The sequence below is a fragment of the Saimiri boliviensis genome, chromosome 2, assembly GCF_048565385.1.
Source record: "Saimiri boliviensis isolate mSaiBol1 chromosome 2, mSaiBol1.pri, whole genome shotgun sequence".
Taxonomy (NCBI): domain Eukaryota; kingdom Metazoa; phylum Chordata; class Mammalia; order Primates; family Cebidae; genus Saimiri; species Saimiri boliviensis.
The window spans coordinates 32,353,710-32,376,111 of record NC_133450.1 but is presented as its reverse complement, the minus strand read 5'-3'; the positions used below and the strand labels follow the sequence as shown (position 1 = coordinate 32,376,111).

At 38.5% G+C, this 22,402-nt stretch overlaps 1 protein-coding gene and 1 non-coding gene across 15 annotated transcripts in view; both read left to right on the top strand.

Moving 5' to 3' along the window:
• The window catches only part of SIPA1L1 (signal induced proliferation associated 1 like 1), a 391,460-nt gene that overhangs the window by 46,608 nt on the left and 322,450 nt on the right, over window positions 1-22,402 (top strand). The gene's annotated exons all lie outside the window — the stretch shown is intronic.
• On the top strand, window positions 14,209-14,279 carry LOC120364155 (small nucleolar RNA SNORD56). The gene has a single exon (XR_005579498.1). It is a non-coding gene; the product is annotated as a small nucleolar RNA SNORD56 (small nucleolar RNA).

Here is a 22,402-nt window from a genome sequence, read left to right as displayed (position 1 = left end):
GTAAGGGTTTGTTTTATTAGGATGAATTGCTAGATAGATATTATTGCACTTTTAAAAGGGCTAGTCTGTTCTTGACTTAATTAAATGAAAAGTATTTTTATGTGTTCAACAACAGATATTGAGTGCCCATACGTGAAAGATCAGTTCTCTGGGGAAGATCAAGATCAGTAAGATATACTTTCTGCTCTTAAAGAGCTGTAGCCTTGTTGAGGAAATCAGAAGTGGGCATAATCATAATATGGTGATGGGTGCCCCAGAGAAGCCCAGCAGAATATTCTCAGAGTTTAAAGGATGGAGAGATGCTTATTTCCCCAATGAATAAAGGGAATGAAGCCTTCATGTGGGAGCTGGTATTTAAGTGTCTTGCTAGGTGGGATTTGGGCCTATGAAGAGTTCTTCAGATTGAGGTGTGGGCATGTGTTGAGGATAACAACTGCAGATTGCTACGTTGTCTAACATGGAAAATAAATAATAATAATGCTAGTGTTTATTGTATGTTTAACTTGTGCTAATTGTTTTAAGTGTTCTTATATTATAATTTCCTCATAACAATAACGTAGTAACGCTATGAGGTAGGTATTATTATCCTCCCATTTTTCAGATGAGGAAATTGAGGTTAAGAAACTTGACTGAGGTTACATAGTAGGATCTGACCCCAGACTGGTCCTGGAGAGTCCAGTCTTGATGTGTTGTACTTTGCGAATTGTAGCAAAGCTGGATGGGCTTTCATTTATATAGAGTCTGGAATGCCCAGATGAATAATTTAATATATTGGAAGACATTTTACAAATGATTCTGTGTGAGGGTTTTAAGCTCATTCTCTCATTTCTCTTAATATATCATGCTTTACTGCTTTTGAAATGGCTTTTCCACTGTGTTAGTTCATTCTTGTATTGCTATAAATATCTGAGGCTAGGTAATTTATAAAGAAAAGAGGTGTAAAACTCGTGGTTCGGCAGGCTGTACAAGCATGGCACCACCATTTGCTCAGCTTCTGGTGAGGGCCTCTGGAAGCTTACAATCATGGCGAAAGGGAAAAGGAGAGGGAGGAGCAGGGGTGGTAGGGGAAGACAGAGGGGGAAGGTGCCATACACTTTTAAACAATCAGATCTCAGGTGAACTAACTGGGCCAGAACTCACTCATCACCAAGGGGATGGTGCTACGCCATCTTGAGGGATACGCCTCCATGATCTGGTACCTCCCACCAGGCCCCACTGCACACACTGAGGATCACATTTCAACAGGAGATTTGGAAGGCAGGAATATCCAAACCATATCACCCACTTTTCCTTGTGAATTTCTACTTATTCCTAACTTCTTTGCTCATTTATTACGTATTTGTGGCTTTTTGAAACACCCAGGAGGAAGGGCCCTCCGTGGGCTCTAGCGGCACTTTGCTTGTTCTTTTCATACAGCATTTGGTAGGTAGCAGGGTCATTATGTGCTTGTTTTTTTCTCAGCCAGACTGCAAATTACTTGAATTCTGCCTGTGCATTGTTTTCATGTCCCTGGTGTTAGGCACAGCATTATTGCTGAATAAAGATCAGATGAATCTCAACGGAATGAAAGGGAGGGTGACGAATTTTCAGATGTCATGCTGACTTTTTTTGTTGCTTTCTTTGAGTTGCAGGTGTTCAGAATCCCTAGAGAAGAGAAAGTGATTTATGCTCTAATACTTTGGTTTCTGTGAGAATGAAGGAGAGAAATTATTCTGGGTTTGTTTGGGGCCCGGGTTTGGAGCTTGGCCTTGAAGGCCTAACATTTGAGTTGGCAGAAGGGATGAGGCACACCCAGCAGAGAAAGCAATGTGAGTGGTGCACAGGAATGGGTTGAACATGAAACGACACCACCTGCCTTGAAACTGGAGCCTCTGCGCTTTCCTGCTACACCCGATAGAGCCTTTTATGGCATACAGACTCTCTCAAAAGCCTGGGTTTGTTTGTAGTCAGCCAGAAAGATGTATGGGCCAGCAAAACATTTGCCATGTTGTGGTTTGAATTTAAGGTAAGTTCCTAACACATGGAATATGAAATTCAAATGCTCAACATGCCATTTTTGGTGGCAAACTGCTATTGAAATATGGGCCCATTTGATTTAAATTAAACTCACTCTTCGGATATTCTCTAAAATCTTAAGACTGCCAGTAACCTTACATTTAACTGGCATGTCTTCTGTAGTCAGCCTGACTCACGTTTCCTTTGACTGTCTCCTTCAGATCAGTAGGGACTTTCAGCATTGCTGTAATAGACCTGTGTTGTTTAATTCAGCTTTTTGCTCTTTATCTGGAAGCACTCTGGCTGTGATGTGGGGAGTGAAAGGTATTGAGGAGAGTCAGGGTTAATCAGACTTGTGGAGAGGACAGCGATAAAGGACTCTTATAATAAAGGAGGGTGTTAGAATCCAGGAGAGGGTGTCATTGTGAAGACAGATCTTTCAACAGTTGGAAACCTTTTAAAATGTTTTTAAGGCACAACCCGGAGTACTAAAAAAAATGATGCCTTGAAAAACTACCAATGCTCCAGATTAAAAGCTTTCTCCCTCAGAAGTTCAGATTAAAATTGGTCCTGTTCTCAGAAGTGCCCAGCAGGGTAGAGACAGTCTTCCTGAACATGTTCAAGGTCATAACTCACAATTTTCTGGGGACCATGGGCCCTGCGTTTGGTGGAGTGAGGACTAAAGGGAAGTAGGTAGGTGGGGTGTGGCCTCCATCCCAGACTCTTCTCTTCAACAGTTGCTGGTTTTTAGTGTTTGCTGCTGATTACTGAAGATTTTATTGCTATAGATGTTGAAATAAAAGCTCCACGAGGATAGCGACTTGGTTTTGTTCCAGATAAAGCCTCAGGGTCTAGAATAACTCTGTCTAATAGAGGTACACTGAGCCTTTATTATATTTAAGTATTTCCAGTTGCATTAAGAGAAAGTAAAAAGAAAGAATTGAATTTACTTTGAATAATGTATTTTATTTAACCTGATTCATTTGAAATAACTCAATATATAAATGTAAAAAATTACAGAGCTACTTTCTTTTGTATATTCCTTTGTTTTCAGAATCTAGTGTATATTTTATGCTTACCGTATATCTCAGTTTGTACTAGTGCCATTTCAAATTCTTAATGGCCACGTGTGACTGCTGCCTATCTTGTTGGATAGTGTGGTAACTATATTAGTCAGGGTTCTCTAGAGGAACAGAACTAATAGGATAGATGTATATATAAAAGAGAGTTTGCTAAGGAGTATTGACTCACAAGATCACAAGATGTGGTCCCACAGTAAGCCATCTGCAAGCTGAGGAGCAAGGAAGCCAGTCCAAGTCCCAAAGCTGAAGAACTTGGATTCCAATGTTGGAGAGCAGAAAGCATCCAGCACGGGAGAAAGATGGAGGCTGGAAGACTCAGCCAGTCTAGTCTTTTCACTGTTCTTCTGCTTGCTTTTATTTTGACTGTGTTGGCAGCTGACTAGATTGTGCCCATCCAGATTGAGGGTGGGTCTGCCTTTCCCAGCTTACTGACTCAAATGTGAATCTCCTTTGGCAACACCCTCCCAGATGCACCTAGAAACATTACTTTTCATTCTCTAATCGAATCAAGGTGACACACAATATCAACCATCACAGTGATTATATCTGGTATGTGGTAGATGCACAGTAAATAACTGTAAAATGAAGAAATGAAGAAACAAAGGGAGAAAGAAAGGGAAGGGAAGAAGAAAATGGCAAATTTCAAAGATAAACGAACAGAGGAACACTGTTTTACTTGTTTTGGTGTCTTGGCAGCTCCTGACTGGAAGACACCTGAGTGATCCTTATTTTAGTTTAAAATCATTTTCATATGTATTCTCTCATTGATACAGACCTTCAGTACCGTTGATTTAGACAGATCAAGTTGATCTTCTGAGGATGTGTGAGGTTTAACCAGGATCCAAACTTGAGACTTTTCAGGCTCAGTCCAGTTCTTTCTTCTTATTACTGTGAATTTTCTCATTAGTTTATGTTAGGTTTGCCTATCTTCCCTATGAACAGTAGCTGGCTCTTGGTTGTGGATAGATATTAAAAGATGGATTGAGTGAATATTATTAATACAGAACTATTTAAAAATAGTTGACTAGGCCAGGTGTGCTGGTATGAGCTTGTAGTCCCATCTCCTCAGGAGGCTGAGGTGGAAAGATCACTTGAGCACAGGAGTTCAAGGCTGCAGTGAGTGATGATCATGCCACCCTGCCTAAGGGAAAAAAAAAAGAAAAAAATTTAGCTAAAAGTTATATCTTAAAGTTTGTCTTTAATTCAGTAATCAAAGACATGATTACTGTAGTCGAGAAAGTTGTGTATGTGGCTTCTGTAGGTGTTAACATAGTCTGTCTGAGTAACAGAAGGCACATAAAAATTTATTAAATAAAAAGACTTTACAAAAAGGTATGCATACATATGTTTCAAACTATTCTTCTAGATAACCATTTCACCTCTGCAGAAGTTGTTCTCTAGCAGGAATGTGTTATGATTTCTGTTCTACATATGGAGAATGTCTTTTATGTAAAGGAAACTACTTACCCAGCATCATAACCCTTTGTTGCTTAAGTCAATGAATTTTGTGTCTGTCTTGTTTCTGGAGCCATTGAAATGGTTACTTGTGTTGTACTTAACATTTAAATAAAAATCTAAGGCAGATACTTTTGGTATTATTCAGTATGTTTTGCTAAAGATGAATCCAATTTAATTTCTAGAGTATCGGTATGATATAAAGACATTACATTTCATCTTCCTTTTGGATAAAAGCCGAGACAGATCACTCTGCAGAGCAAGGTTTCTTGTTAACTGAGCTGTCAGTGCGCAGTATATACTTTATACAAAGTGTTCAAATATTTCAGTTTTTGAGAAACAACTCTAGTGTTCAGAAAATGGCATTTATTGAGAAGAAGGCCTAAAATATGATTTTAGGTTTTCCCTAAGTCAGTAGATATTGCACAATACTTTGTTCACTATTGCTCATTTTAGAATAATGTACCACAAGTTTGAAAAAGTAATGCAAAAATTATTCAATAAAAGATACAGACACAGGTTTTTGTCAAAGCAGAATCTACCACCTAGATTTTAATTGACCCAAGCTACAAACCAAGTTAAGTCTAATTTATCTTATGTATTTGGGAGATCATTCACAAGGAATTATCTATAAAACAGTATGAATATTGTTGTCCACTGTATATGTTAAGGATTTAAGAGTGCATAGTTTCTGCACATACTTTAGCTTTACTTTTCATAGCCTGGGGAAATACTCTGAATGCATCTAACTGAGATTTTAACATAATTGAAGCTTACCCTTTCTACGTCAGATTCCAGACTCTAGAGGCACTCGTTTGGCCTGCACGTCACACATGCTCTTCTGTTTTAATAGGATAACTTAGAAGCTGCATAGTAGGGAGTGAGAGGCTAGAGATATTTCTCACAGAAGATGGTAGAAGCTTAAATACATGATTACATAAGTGACAGTCTGAAGGTCTCTGAAAGTGGTTCTCAGCCCTGGCTGATCATCAGTACCACCCGTGGGACTTTGGGATCTTAAAGCCGCCCAGATTGATTTATTTTTAAATCAAAGTCTCCCTAGTGCTACCTACATTTCAGCCAGAATTTTTATTCCTCATTGAAGAGCTTTCTGAGATTTCGATTCTGCAGACACAATGTGTCATATGTATTTTTTACCACCTTACCTATTTATTAGTTTTTTAGTTTTTGTTGTTGTTTTGGTAGAGATAGGGTCTCACTATATTTATATTGCCCAGGCTGGTCTTGAACTCCTAGGCTCAAGCATTCCTCCTCCCTCGGCCTCCCAAAATGCTGGGATTACAAGTATGAGCCACTGTGTTTGACCTGTTTGTTAGAACTGGCTTTTGATGAATCACCAAAGATTTGTTTGTGTGATTTTTCAAAGATAGGAAGACTTGATAAAATGTGAGATAGGGCTGGTTCCTCTGCAGGAAATCGTTAGGGGAATAGACCCCTAGGAGATGGGTAGTTAGTTGTAACTGGAGAGAAGAGGGACCAGTAGATCAAAGCTTAGGGCTTTTAAGAGGAAAGAAAAATGAATTGTATAAGGAATCTGTCTAGATGGCTCAGTGGGTAATGGGTTTAACTATCTGGAAACTGGGCATTTCTTCATAGTTTCCATGTTTTTCTTTTATCTTTGACTAGGTAAGGAAGAGACTTGATTGATGATCATTGCTCAGAAAATCTTTTACTTCTGTTTGGATTTCTATTTTTAAGATAGTACCATTTGTAGGAAATCTGACACCTACTTAAAGTGGTAGTTTTTTCCACCACTTTTTTATATTTCATGTAGTCTTAGACATAGAAGCACACTTTAATCTCCCATTTCAGATTTCCTACAGATTGCAGGGGACAAGTGAGATGTTTCATGTTTAGGACTATTGAATATATTTTTCTTCATTTATTTGGTAATAGGCAGTTTTTTGTGGCATACTTCTCAACCTGTTAAATCAATTAGACTAAAGTGTGTAGAAATGCAGATAATGGGTCTTTGTGTTCCTCATGTTTAGTAGGGACTTGTCATCAGAAACCCACCCTTTCCTCAGTCAGACATTTTGAGGGTCAGTGTGGTGCTATGTTTCATCATCTGAAGGGCCCAGAGGAGAGTAGGAAAGGGCTGATACTCAGTGGGCAGGTGCACCCGCTGGTACTAGTTTCTGATTTTCTAGTATTACCTGTAAATATAAGTCCTTTCTCACATGTTGTCAAGATGGAAAAAAGATTAGAGAGTAAATGCAATTTATGAAGGTTGGGGTAGGAGGATAATTTGTAATTTTCTTTAGGACTGAAATTTCTTATCCGGCATTCCTTATGCATACGCCATTCAAATAAAGTACGACAGTGAAAAAATGGTCCAGAAACTTGTTTCATAAAACCTAAAGACTTACAGTGATACAGCTGTTGAGTTAAACAATCCAAATATTTTTCCCTCTGATTGTAGAAATCTTAGAGAAGAATTATAAAGTACAATAAAGCATAGAGAAGAAAATAAAAATAATCAGTAAGCCCACAACCCAGCAGCAACTATTATTAATATTTAAACTATTTTCTTTCAGGGTTTTTTGGAGGAAGAGGCAGGCATACTCTTTTGTATCCTATTTATTAACTTAATATTTTAAGCATTTTTCTCATGCACATAACTGTTCTTCAAAAACAATTATTACTGTTGTTTTTTTTTTTGGTACCTGAATTATTTAATTTCAATGTTATTTAAAACACGATTCAGAATCCCAGCACTTTGGGAGGCCCAGGCAGTTGGATCAGTTGCGCTCCGGAGTTTGAGACCAGCCTGGGCAACATGATGGAACCCTGTCTCTAGCAAAAAAAGAAGAAAAAGAAAATTAGCCACGCATAGTGGTGTGTGCCTATGGTCCCAGCTATTTGGGAGGCAGGAGTGGATCACTTGAGCCCATGAGGTGGAGGTTGCAGTGAGCCAAGATAGTGCCACTACACTCGAGCCTGGGTGACAGAATGAGACTCCATCTCAAAAAAACAAAAGCAAAAACAAAAACCTCACTATTCAGGAATCTGCTTACGTGTCCCTTCCTCCACGACACCTTTTGTCCGCAGAGGAAGTGAAAAAAGTCTCCACTGGCCTTCTGTAGAATGTTGATTTTGTTGCTAGAATGACACTTAATATAGCTTGCTTCATGTAATTTTTGAATGTATCTAATTCTTCATCTGACATTTATTGAACCTTTCCTTTGGAATAGGTACTCTACTAAGACTTCACAGTATAATGACAATGGAAGGGAAAATGAAAAAAAAAAAAAAGCCAACGAAAATTAGTTTTGTGCCTGCATTCAGTATTCTTAGTCTATAGGCTGGGGATGTAGACATTACTTAAATAATCACACATATAAATGTTAAATTTTAACTGTGATATGTGATTTGAAGGACAGGTAAGTGGTGCTTATGAGAACAGTTGATATGAACAAGGATCAGGTGTTTTATTTGACCACAGATTTAAAATGATCTAGGTCCTGTACTTTTGTACAGGTCAGTGCCAGCCAAAAAATAGCATGTTCTGCTCTGAGAATCTAATGTGCCTATGGTATGCTGCCATGGTTAGAGCACATGGGGGTTCTTTTTGTCTTCTTCTGACCAACTAGAATACATTCTAAAAAGAAACTCTCGAAGGAGAGTACATTTTAAGGAGAGAGGGAGACAGTTTCAGAAAGGCAGTCAAGCGATGCCAGGTTAGGAGGACTATAGCAAGTGATTCTGAGGAAAGAAGGCACAGGGAGGACGTCGTGGTTGTCCAGTGTGCAGCAGTAGATGAAGGTGCATTGTACGGATTCTTGCGGGTGTGAGAAGTGAGACTGCTCTACTGGTTCCCTTTCCATTCTAAGATCCCTCGCTGTTAAGGATTATCTGAAGCCATTCGATATCAGGTGGGTACTAAGAGGACCCTGAGGATGATTTTCAGCCTATGTTCATTCAGATTTGGAGGAAGAGTATCCACCCATTCTCCTTACCAATGACTCCCTCAGGTCTTAACTGTCCAAGCAAGAGGAAGCCAGAGAGGCTTGGGGAGCCAGAAAAGCTGTAACTTCCAATACCCGTTATCTCCTGAGGATGGGCTCCTGTGCAGGCAGATGCTTCAGGAGTTCCCCATAATCTGTAGGATGAAAGCAGAGTGCCTTAACATGGCAGAGGCCCTCTGGATGTGGCTTTTGCCTTCCCTGCTGATCGCTTTCTTCTCACTTGCCTGTCACTGAGCCTTGTTTGTTCTAGTGGTGGTGAAGTCCTTGCATAATGTGATTTCTTGCCTGTGCCCTTGCTGTTTCTTCTCCTTGAACATTCCTCTGAATTACTGAATAAATTCCTATTCTCCTTTCAGAACCATCTTAAAAGTCAACTCTTCAGAGTTTTTCTGCTTTCCTCGAGTTACTTCATAACACATACCTCTGTTACAGTACTGTTGAAACTTTTTATTTAACTTGCTCCTCTACCTCTAGACCATAAAATCCTTGAAGACAGGGACTATGTAGTCTGTTTAACTTTTCAGTGCCTGCAAGCTCCCAATAAATGGCACATTCTGGGCATTCAGTAATTTTTGAATGAATGAATATATTTCTCATTTGCCTTACCATATTGATACTTTATTGTGGCTCTGGCTTTGGAATTTAACATCATGAGATATCATAAATACATAGTTGAACATACCAATCAGTTGATTTAAACCTATTAAGAGTGTAGGTGTGTACTTTTCTGGACTCCGTTATTAAATATTCCAATAGAGAGGATGTCGATATATGGAGGGGCATTCCTAGTTTCTACAAGACCATGTTTTATTTTGGATTATTTTCTTTTAATAATACTCATTAAAAATTACCAAGTTACTATAATCATATTTTCAATAAGAAATACATCTTAGTTCTAAAAAGGATAAAATAATTTTGTAAAGAAGTGATAGGCATTTACAGAAAGATGATATTAATATGCATTTGAGAGTGCAGGAAATCTGTGGTAAGAAATGTTCCAAATTAAATTGAGTGTACACTATGGGCAATTAAAGAACAGATTGTGTTCTGATATGGTGTGGAGCTCATAGTTTGCCAAAGCTGATTTATAAAATGTTATTGGACCATATTTATGCTAGCAGGACTTGCTTTATTAATAGCTTTGTGGCTGGGCATGGTGGCTCATGCCTGTAATCTCAGCATTTTGGGAGGCCAAGGCAGGAGGATCACATGAGGCCAGAAGTTCAAGACCAGCGTGGGCAACATAGCAAAACCCAGTCTATATCTTCCCCCAATTCTACCAAAAAAAAAACTTTAGCCGGGATTGGTGGCATGTAACTATAGTCCCAGCTACCTGGAAGGCTGAGATGGGAGGATCACTTAAGCTTATGAGGTCAAGACTGCAGTGAGCCATGATCATGTCCCTGCATTCCAAACTGGGTGACACAGCAAGACCCCATCTCTAAAAAATAATAATAATGGCTTTGTAGTTCAGTAACACCAGTGGTCTGGTTATCTGGGGCTGAGCAGATCCTGGAAAATCTGATATACTTAAATAGATTTTTTTGAACATTGATGTGTACTAACAAACAATAGGAAGTAAATTTTCAGGCAGACAAGTATTTGATAGAATAAGCAAATCCTGTTCCTAGCTGGGTAGATTGCTAGGGCAGCATTGTTATCTTCAGAAAGTGTCTTGGGATGTATGCCAGCAAGGGTGGAGGAAGGTGTTGAAGCTGATCAGGTGTGGCTACAATTGGAGCTCAAGACTTGCTACCCAAACTTTGTTCTTCATCACCTGCCAACATATCAGCTTAGATCTCTTCAGGGAGTTGTTCTACTGGGCACTCATCCTTTTTCTCATAGCTTCTGGCTGATTCTAATCAAAATAGGGCGTGCCTCCCCTATTACCCTAAATAGTTTAAATTTCTCCATTCACCATTTAGTGTTACAGTATTGATTTCCAAATGTCCATTCATTAACTGGAACCCCCTGCTACTATTATTTTGTAGCTTAGAAAATGGTTTGTTAAATAGTTTGAAATTATCAGAATATTATTTATCTCCTGTTCCATTTATGTATTATTCTCTAGACTTGATGAATGATACTCAGATCTTGTTCGTAAGAGAGAACTGTCTGGCCTGAGAAATGTTTCTGATGTGACCGTCTTCCTCTGTTCAGACTATTCACCTATTCTCCAGTCTCTCCCGGTTTATACATCCATTGTAGTGTTCATTTCAAATCAGCAGTGAATAAAATGAGCTCATCCAAAAACAAACTGTTTAACTGTGTATTTGAGTTTAGTGATTTGGAATCATGTTTGAATTAAGTATGTGTGAATTCCTATTGCAAAACACATTGTAGACATGCCTGAAGTTTATAGTTGAATAATGTGCCCAAGCTACCATCTAAAGTTTAGGTAAACTTAAGGAGACCTGCTATTTACTTCATCTGATAGATAAGCAGTAAGAAGGAAGATAGTTAAAATAATTTATATGATTTGTTTTAATACTAATTCAAAAGAAGAAACTATATTAGAGCTTGTTCAAAAATTCGTTTCATTGTTTCAATTATGGGTAAAAAGTTTGGGTGTTATTGTCATGTTTAATAATGAGGCTGCATTATATAATATGATGCTATTGAAATAAGAAAATGTATAAAGACATAATTATAGCCAAATGTGCAGTTATTTTGGTCTCTTAGTTTGAAGAGGGCCCTTCGGAAATTTTTCTTAAAAAGAGTTTGTAATGATTCATAATTTCATCAGATCTACAAAATATGCTTCAAATATTTTCAAGAAAGAAGCTGTGACATAATAACAAAAAATATGCATAGTTTTGGCAAGTGTGAAATTGTCAGGCACAGAGCATGTGGTGTTTTGTTTTTCACTGGACTGGCAGAGTCCAGTTTCCTTTTCGAGTTCTACATAAGCTCATACTATGACTGTTTATGCTGCTGACATAATATGATAAATGAGGCTTTGAGATTGTTGGTTAAAAATGACTCAAAGGCTGGGTGTAGTGGCCATGCCTGTAATCCTAACATTTTGAGAGGCTGAGGCAGGAAGATCACTTGAGACTAGGAGTGTCAGACAGCCAGGGCAACATAGCAAGACCCTGTCTCTACAAAAAATAAAAAAACACAATTAGGTGCAGTGGGGCTCACCTGTAGCCCTAGATACTGGGGAGGCTGAGGTGGAAGGATCATTTGAGTCCAAGAATTTGAGACTGCAGTGAGCTGTGATTGTGCTGCTGCGCTCCAGCCTCAGTGGCAGAGCAAGACTCTGTCTCTTGAAAACTCCAGAGCTGGTCCTGCTGTAGTCCACGCTAGGATTCCTTTCACTGAGACTCCTCTTGTGGACTTTAAGACCAGGACTGTGTCAGCACCAGTGTTGTTTCCCTTGGCCCGTATATAGAGGGATTTATATTTATTAAGTACAGAAACTATGTGCCAGGTACTTGCTAAAAACTCTGTATGTGTTATTTTAGTTAAGGCTTTTTACAACTTCAAGATTAAGGAATTAGTCTACGTGTTTCAGCCACAGAGTAGTAACTTGCCCCAGGGACACAGTAAGGGTAAGTCTGAAACTTGACTTCCCTTCCAGGTCTGGTAATGGAATTCATGCCTTTTACACTCTACTGTGATGTCCTATGCTCCTTAGAGAAGGGAACATAGTAGCTTGGAGAACATTTCTTGTCCTCTCTTGCTTAAGATGTCAAGATCTCCTTCTGTATGCATGATCCAGATTATTTAAAATAAAGTCCATCCTTCAGCCATCTATCCATTTGTTCATTAATGCATGCATCTAGTAAATATTTATTGAGGACTTACTCTGTACCAGGTGCTGTTCTAGTTCCTGTGAATATGCTGGTTACCAAGTCTTCTCTGCTCTCTTGAAGTTATACCCAATTATCTAAAGACTCATTATATAGTGAGTTTGGGGTAAAGGGGAGTGTCTGGGTTCTGAAATCAGTTCACTTGGGTTTCTAAGCCCAGTGCCACACTTTTAGCAGACCCTCAAAATGTGTTAGTTTCTTTTGCCCCACTTCTTTTTTTACCTAATTTTTATGCTCCTGGCCAACTATTGTCCCCAGTTTGTTCATTTATTCTTGTACTTTGACTTGTTGACTTGGGTGTGTGTGTTTTTCCCAGTTCAGGATCAGTCTGTTGATCTTTAGAAACCAGCATGTTGTGCAAAGCAAATTTGGTCCAGGTTGTCAACTGAGGTTGAATATTAAGAAGGTGGTATGGTAAAATTGGTATAATTTTTTTTTTTTTTTGCTAAAATTTTCTTTGACTCCTACGTTAGACATTAACCCTAAATTACATTGTGTATCTATAATTTTATATTGTTTTCATTAGCATTGTTAATAGTTTACCATATGTTACATTATGCTACATGTGTCATTTAAAAAGGTTTACTGTACCTTAAAATGCCATGTAATGAGTTAATGCTAAAACTCATTAAGAGCATTAAAATTAGGTTCTATTATAAAATTCATTGAACAAATGGTATTCATTATGGAGACTCTTGAGTTCCATTTGTGGAATGTTTCTTCTGTAGAGTATCTCATATTTTTTGATAAATTATTTACTGATCTGTTTAAGGTAAACGAAATGGACAGATTTCAAAATGCCCATTTAGAGCTGAGGCTCTTTCTAGGACTGGCCTCTGTGTGACTAATGGATGGTTTCTGACTGTTGAATATAACTATTAATAACTTTAAAGGTCAGTCAAATGTTACTTGCTAGAAATACTATTTTTGAGAATAGTGTGTTTATTTTATGATGGTGCAATTTCTTTCTTTGGACAACAGTACTGCCATCTTCTCCAGTCCTTCAAGATAAGGATTTTAGTAGACTTTGATCCCATTTTTCTCTATCTTGGCATATAATTGTTTTCTATGTGTGGTCCGTTTTATTTCTTAAGTCTATCTTACATTCATTACTTTCTTTATTCCCACTACCCTAGTTCAGTCTCCAATCGTGTCTCACCTCAAAAATTGCAGCAATCAATCGTATTACTAGTATTTCTTTATTCAGTATCTTTCCTCTTTCAGGCTTTCACAATGCTATTAGTTTTTTTGGGGACGGTCAGGGAATAAGGTGTTGTGTGTGTGTGTGTGTGTGTGTGTGTGTACACACACATATATAGGCCCATATGGTTTTGATTGTGGTAATTTCTAATAAACCTTTTGGTAGCTGCTCACGGCCTGCAGGCTAAGCTAAGCTCCTGAGCAGGTCATTTAAAAACTTCACGGAATGGTTCCAGCCTTCCAGTGCCAATCCCTCAGTCTCCCTCCTTGTCCTTCTGGTTGGTTCCAGCAAATGAACTATTTTCTTTCCAATTTGGTTGTTAGTGGAGTGGTGCTTTGTTAGTATTATTTGCCAAGTATGGTATTCAGACTTCCTGTTGTTCAGGAGGCTTTTAATCACAAAAGCCACTATTTCATCTTGTTTGTACATCTTATGTAAGTACACAGTGAGGCATTTTTAGCATCTTTGTGTTCTGCTTTTAATTGACTTTTATAAGATGCGGCAAATTCCTGCAGAGAGTTTCTTTTTTTCTTGAGAGGTTGATGGCCTAACTGAAATTAAATAACTAAAATGTAATTGTATTTCTTTAGATTAATTTTTGGAGGTTATGTTCCAATTTAGGTATTATTTGAAAATTCTGAACTATTTTTGTACATAAAATTACGTTTTCACTACAATCATGGCAGTACTTTTTGTCAACAGCAGTTCACCTAGTAAATGTTGATACTTTGGGTCTGAGTGGAACCAAGGAAGAATTGTAGCATTTTCTTTTGCATTAATAAATACAGTACTCACTTGAACTTAATCTACCTGATAGAATTACAAGTCCTCCAAGTTTCATTCAGATGAATATATTCCCTGTATTTATAAGTGGATATTCAACATCATCAGTGACTCTGATTGACATGCCTTGTGTAGTGAATAATTGACACTCTTGGGATGCCGAGATTTGATGGTCATCTTTATGATCTCATGATGATTGATAGCACACAAGTTCATGGATGCCAGAAATGATGTTGAAGTAGGCATCTCAGTTCCCTGGCTTTCTGAAGGGTGAGGCCAAAGCTAGATGACAGACACCAGGTGGATAGTAGGGCCAAAGTAGAACTTCATGTTCTTTTGCTGTCCTTGAAGTGGTTCTTGCTTATACTTTGCATTATTGCTGTTTTTACATATCCTTCCTGGGAATTAGGTTGTGAACTTTTCAAAAGGAAGGTCAAGATCATCGTGATCTTTGGAGCTCCACAACTTTTTGCTCAGAACATTATACCCAATAGACATTTCATATGTGTTTGCATTAAAGTAAATACATATTCTTAAGTAGTAATTGCACCTTAATTAAAATCTAATCTGTTTGGCTGGTGAGGGTGCAGATCTTAGCTTTCATTGAGGAGTGGCAAGTACAGCACTTATTTTTGAGAACAAGGAAACATACAGCTGAAATCATGTCATATAGGACTAACCACTGTGATGCTCATAACATGTTCCTTGATGCATATTCAAGTCCTGTTTCAGATGTGAACTTCTGCTTTTCAAGTTTTTGTTTTATCACTAACCGAATGTTTCTTAAATTCTAGTGAAGGGAAGAGGGAGGCAGTTGATGATGTATTATTCACCCCATCTGTTTCCTATAAATGAGAGCAGTTTCCACTTAGTGCCCTTTGCCCATGTAGTCAAAAGTACTATACAAATGTGGACTGTGGTTCTTTCAGTGAGAAGAGAGTTAAGAATGCACTTTGGTGGTTGTTGTTATTTTTGAAACAGGGTTTTGCTCTGTTGCCTGGGCTGGGGTGGAGTGGTACCATTATAGCTCACTGCAACCCCAAATCCTTGGGCTTAGCAATCCTGACACCTTAGCCTTCTGAGTAGCTTGAACCACAGGTGCGTACCACCATTCCTGACTAGGGTTTAGATTTTTTTTTTTGGTAGGGATAGGGCCTTGCTATGTTGCCTAGGCTGTTCTTGAATCCCTGGCCTCAAACCATCCTCCCTTCTCTGCCTCCCAAAGTGCTGGGATTACAGGTGTAAACCACCAAACTTTTTTTTATTTTTTAAGTCACTCGCTCTGTCCCCTAGGCTGGAGTGCAGTGGCACAGTCTCAATTCATTGCAGCCTCCACCTCCCGGGTTCAAGTGATTCTCCTGCCTTGGCATCCTGGGTAATTGGGATTATAGGCCTGCACCATGACACCGGGCTAATTTTTGTATTTTTAGTAGAGACGGGGTTTCACCACGTTGGCTAGGCTAATCTCTAACTCCTGACCGCAAGTGATCCAGCCTCCTTGGCCCCACAAAGTGTATTTAAAAAAATTTTTTTTTAGAGTTGGGGTTTCACTATGTTGCCCAGGCTGGTCTCAGACTCCTGGTCTCAATCTGCCTGCCTGACTTCACCTCCCAAAGTGCTGGGATGACAGGCATAAGCTGAGCCACCAGACTCAGCCCAAAAACTCACTTTTTAAAGGTCTGAGCTTATTATTAATAGATCTTCTTAATATCAAAAGTGACTTTTCTGGTGTGAAAAGTAGGTAGCACACTTTGCAAGGTGCCTTGAGAACCTGTGCTTTCCTTTGGGGGATTAGGACTATCTGTTCTGGAATTGTGCCATTTCAAGAAGTAAACCTACTTATTTTCATTTTAGAGATAGATTGGCCGGGCGCGGTGGCTCAAGCCTGTAATCCCAGCACTTTGGGAGGCCGAGGCGGGTGGATCACGAGGTCAAGAGATCGAGACCATCCTGGTCAACATGGTGAAACCCCGTCTCTACTAAAAATACAAAAATTAGCTGGGCATGGTGGCACGTGCCTGTAATCCCAGCTACTCAGGAGGCTGAGGCAGGAGAATTGCCTGAACCCAGGAGGCGGAGGTTGCGGTGAGCCGAGATCGCGCCATTGCACTCCAGCCTGGGTAACAAGAGCGAAACTCCGTCTCAAAAAAAAAAAAAAAGAAATAGATTGAAGTCATCCATGTAAACCATCTCAGGGGACTTACGACTATTTTTGGCATCATGACATAAAGGATTTTTTTTTTATCCTATCATATGGCACTTTTTCCGAATTCATGTTTTGCAAAGGAGCAAACTGAATCTTGGGAAATGTTTGGTATTCACGTCAGCAGTGGCTGCCTTGGGTGGTCAAGTGGCATAGATAAGGCCGGAGGGATGTTGAGATTGTATGTGTGTGTTTTAATTGATTCAAACATACCAGGACGAATGAGTGTTGTATTAACCTATGCATATTAAACATTATTACTGTTTTTAATTTTAAAATATTTCAAACAAACTGGAAAGGATAAGGAATAATACGGTGCCTTCCAGCTTCATCAGATCTTAATGTGTTATCATGTTTGCTTCAGGTCTTGAAATAGTTTTTGGAAAAAGTTGGAGCTCCTCTTTTCTACCATCCCGATCCTGTGCTTCTATTGGAGTGCATATTACTTGATTGCTTCTAAGACAAATGCTAAATTCTTGTCAGATTATGCAGTGAGTAGTTGAGTGGTGGTTTCCTTTAGGGAAATGAAATTTATGCACCTCCCATTTTCAGGTTGCACTTGCTGCTACCTCCACAATGAAGGAGCAGTACTTCCAAAGAGGTTTAGTGAACATGATATGGGATCACTGAACACAATGAGAAGAGTATATATTTTGAAAAGTAAATTTGATTGAATGTGGGCATTCATGGTCTGATTTGTTGTTTAGCTTAAATAGTATTTGAGAGCCACTAACTAGTTTGTTCAGATGACTGTTAATCTGCTCAAATGCCTGAGTAGTCACTAAAACTGACAATTTTTTTGGAAAGGTTTTGTGCTGTAGTTTCTAAGGGTCTTCTTTTCAAGTTACATTGACTTGGCTGGTTTTAGTAATTTTTCTTGAACATCGCCTTCAAGTTAAGGGATTCTGAATACCTCTCTTACTTTATTCTATTTTGGGTAAATAGAAAAAGGCTGCCTTTTTCTATTTTTGGTGTTACTTAACAACTGTCTGGTTTAATTGTATGACATATTTTTCTTTGTGTTCGTCTGTTTGTTCAACTCTGCAGTTATGTTAAACTTTATCATGTTTTACAATCAGAATTTAGTTTTGATAGGTTCCAGAAAACAGAAAGACACATATCTGTCCTGAAATGTTGCTTTTGTGTGTGTGTTCTAAAACATTTTTCTTTATATTACTTTCCTCAGTTAGTGTTCCTATTTAACTCAAATTTTTTGTTTTTGTTTTTTTTTGTTTTGTTTTTGAGACGGAGTCTCACTTTGTTGCCAGGCTGGAGTGCAATGGCGTGATCTTGGCTCATTGCAACCTTCGTCTCCCAGGTTCAAGCGATTCTCCTGCCTCAGCATCCTGAGTAGCTGGAACTACAGGCATGTATGACCACATCCAGCTAATTTTTGTGTTTTTAGTAGAGTTGGGGTTTCACCATGCTGGCCAAGTTGGTCTCCATCTCTTGACATCATGATCCGCCCACCTGGGCCTACCAGAGTGCTGGGATTACAGGCATGAGCCACCGAGCCTGGCCTAACCCAATTATTTTTAGCAAAAATTATATTTAATTAAGGCAGATAGGCATAACAAATTATATGAATTTTTTTTTTTTTTTTTTTTTTTTTTTTTGAGACGGAGTTTCGCTCTTGTTACCCAGGCTGGAGTGCAGCGGCGCGATCTCGGCTCACCGCAACCTCCGCCTCCTGGGTTCAGGCAGTTCTCCTGCCTCAGCCTCCTGAGTAGCTGGGATTACAGGCACGCACCACATGCCCAGCTAATGTTTTTGTATTTTTAGTAGAGACGGGGTTTCACCATGTTGACCAGGATGGTCTCGATCTCTCGACCTCGTGATCCACCCGCCTCGGCCTCCCAAAGTGCTGGGATTACAGGCTTGAGCCACCGCGCCCGGCATGAAATGTTAAATGAATGCTAAGAAAACAATTAACTTTTGGTAAGTTATATATCATAATTAAGGAAAAACCAGAAAAATAGAAATAAAAAATTGGTCAGTAATCTTACCACTCGTAAATATTGTAAAATTTTTTTCCTTGTGTATTTTTCCAGTTTTTTTCTGAAAAAATATAAAATACACATTTTAAGTTTGTTAATAGCATGCATTTTTATGTAGCACTGTCAAGAGTAAACTAATTTATAAATTATGCGTAAATTATAATTATTGTAAATACTGTAAGGTGGAGGCTGTGCAATGCAATGGTAGAAACCTAGGCTTTGTATCGAGCAGACTTTGGGTAGCATCCCTGCTTGTCCTGTTACTAATTTAGCTGTAGGACGTTGGCCAAATTACTTAACTGTTCAGAGTCTTTTTTTCTTAAATGAAAAAAAAAAGTCGCTAATAATTGCTTTGCAAGAGTATTATAGGCATTAAATGAAATAATGAATCTTACTCATTCATACACTGGTGGGAACACATGGAATATTGAGAGGCAGTATATTAATAGCATTGTATAAAAAGGGCAAGGATTTGGAATAGGATTGTCTTGGGTTTAAATGACAGTGCCACCACTTCTTAGTTTATCTTGGGTGAGATTTTTTTTTTTTTCCCCTGAGACACGGTCTTTCTTTCTTTGCCAGGCTGGAGTGCAATGGTGTGATCTTGGCTCACTGTAACCTCCGCCTCCCAGGTTCAAGTGATTCTCTTGCCTCAGCCCCCTGAGTAGATGGAATTACAGGTGTATGTCGTCACACTTGGCTAATTTTTTTATTTTTAGTAGAGACAGGATTTCACCATGTTGGCCAGGCTGGTCTCAAACTCCTGACCTCAGGTATCTACCTGCCTTGGCTGCCCAAAGTGCTGGGATTACAGGTGTGAGCCACTGTGCCTGGCCTCGGGTAAGATTTAAAATTTCACTGATTATTATACTCCTTCCTACAATATAGATAATGTCCATGTCCTGGAATTGTTACACTGATTATAAGAGGTAAAGAATATGTGCCTGGCGTATTGCAGACAAATGACTTAATTGGAAGACAATTTGATATTTTGCTATTTAATTAGTATCAAGGAGGAAGCTTCTAGATGTCCTAAATTTTATTTTTACTATTGTAAAGTATTTATTATTATTGAGGACTGTGTCAACAGTTTTATAACTGCTGCTGTCCCCATCTTCTTCCACATTTGGAATAGGTAGCCATCTTTAAAATAACATGTAAAGAAGAATGTTTTTGAGAGACCTTCACGTGACTAATGAAAAGCTTCTGAATATTTGTGCTTCTGAAATATGTGCTTCTGTTAATGCCACTCATATGTACATTGTAGATCATCTGCCTCCGTTCTTCTTAAACTGGATATCTTTCTTAGCAGTTCCAAACAGAATTTTCATATACTTTTCTCCCTCAATTTAATATTTTCTTTTTGATTTTAAGTTTTAGAAGTACCAATTCATATTCCTTCTCTTTGCTAGCACAGTGTACCTGCTATTATTTACATAAATGTATATTGAGTTTGAAAAATGTTTTATAAAAAGAATCTTAATCATACTGTTCACATTCTATTTTTAAAAAATGTCCTTTTTATCAGTTTATACTTCAGTGTTAGGTTAGAGAAGCAGTACCCTTTAAAATTAAATTCCGAGTAATTTTATTGTTGAGTTTATAGAAAGTGAGTTTATGGGTGGGTGAGCTCAAGCCAGCTGTGCGACTTGTCTGAGTTGATAGTCTGCTTTGTAGTTGAGTTGCCAGTTCTTTGGTCACACATCAGTATGATCTCTGTATTTCTTCCTTTAGGCCGCCTGGTGCAGTATAAGATGAAGCTTACTTTCCCTTGAACACACACACACACACACACACACCCCTCTACCTCACAGTGATGGTTTCAGTTAAAATCAGTAAATTAATACTTAAAATTTATACATTCATACTTTTGCCACAAAGCTAAAATTCTGTTTTGAGGGTTGGCACTTAGGGATGTAACTATAGTCTTAACTTTTTTAAAATTTGCATTGGATTGGCTTGCCTAAAAAAAAAAAAAAAAAAACCAAAAAGCATAAAGCATTCTTTGAGTCTTTTAGGATCAAGATCAGGTAAAGGCAACTCACCTTTTATCTGAAAAATTTAAAAGCATGTCCAGGCCGGGTACAGTGGCTCACCTGAGGTGGCTGAGATAGGTGGATCACCTGAGGTCAGGAGGTCGCGATCAACTTGGCCAACATAGTGAAACCCTGTCTTTTACTACAAAATACAAAAATTAGCTGAACTTGATGGCATGCACCTGTAATCCCAGCTACTCAGGAGGCTGAAGCAGGAGAATTGCTTGAACCTGGGAGATGGAGGTTGCAGTGAGGCAAAATTGCACCACTGCACTCCAGCCTGTGCTACAGAGTGACAGACTGTCTCAAAAAAAAAAAAAAAAAAAAAAAGCAAGCATGTCCAAACGGTATTTAAGGGAGATAGAACCATTTTTCCCCTTCAAGTTTATTAAAGAACAAAGTATTTTCTAATTTCACTTAAGTTATACATTTTTATTGTAAGTTTCCGTGGTAGGGCCAGCCTCAATGTAGGCATGTAGTATATTCTCGTTGAATGAATGACTATTGACCGTCAACTATTAACTTGTTATAGGTCTTGAATTATATTTAGCATTGCAAAGGCCTCCATTTAAATTTATTTAACAAATAAATTGATTTATTAACAAATTTAAATGGAAGCCTTTGCAATGCTAAATATAATTCAAGTTATTTGATCCTCAATAATTTTGTGAGTTAGGCGGGAAAGGACTTCATTTTACAAAGAACTTAGTAGAACTCCTTGGGCACCATTAAATGATGATTCTGGGGTTTGAATTTAGGACTTCTAGCTCCAATTTTATACTTCTTGTGCAGTGTCATGCTGGTTTCCTATACTGACCTGCAAATATGTTGATTCTTCATATTGTAATAATTGTTCATTTATTCGACAGAGTTTTTAATGAATGCACAATTTTAAGCTCTAGGTATTTAAGGATGAATAAAAAGACAAGGTTTCCATCTCAAGGAAGACTCAGTAAATAAACAAGTACATAAAGTAATTATTGTGCCTATGGTAACAGTGATTGGTATATAGTAGGTGCTCAGTAAATGCTTACTATACAAATGAGTAAGTGAGCAAAGTGGTAAAAAGATAGTAACAAGTGAGGGTAGGTGCTTAAGCAGATAGATTGACCAGGAAAGGTCCTTCTGAGGAAGTAACATCTAAGCTAGACAAAGAATATTTTTGACAAAGGACCAGTGCAAACCTAGGCCCTGAGGCATGAAAAAACTTGGCTTTTTGGAAGGCATCAAAGATGGCCAGTGGAGCTAGAGTGTGTATGCTGGGGAGACAGAAGTTGCAGATGAAATTGAAGACAAAGAACCAATCATGTAGGGCCTTATAGACCATAGCAAGAAATTTGGTTCTTACTCTAAGGTTGGGGACAGTTCTCCATGTGTCTCTTGTGTTTCCACATTGACTATCTTTCTTCTGGATAATCTTTTCAAGGATGACTTGTATAGTGCATTACCTTGGAAGATAAAGAGAATGTCCCTTCTGGGGTAAAGGCCAGGCAAGCTTACTGCGCATTACAAAATATTTCAGTTCACTGAGCTTGGAGTTACTCTCCTTGATGCAACCTGCTGTTGTGCTGATATCATCTTGTTTTCTTTGTGTCACCTCGTGGGAATTGAGACTTAAGGGACTAGCACCAAAAAATGCTGATACCTTGGTCACTGCTATTGCTGTAATGATGTCCTTTGTCTCTGACCCAAGAGAGTCGTGTCTTCTGTAGGCATCCATATGACTGTGGCAGGCTAACTTGTTAGCTTACATATAGGGCAGAAATTTTACATTGTTCACATATCTTGACATCTGAGGCCATGGGAAGCCGTTAGAGGCTTTTAAGCAGGGGAATAATAAGATGTA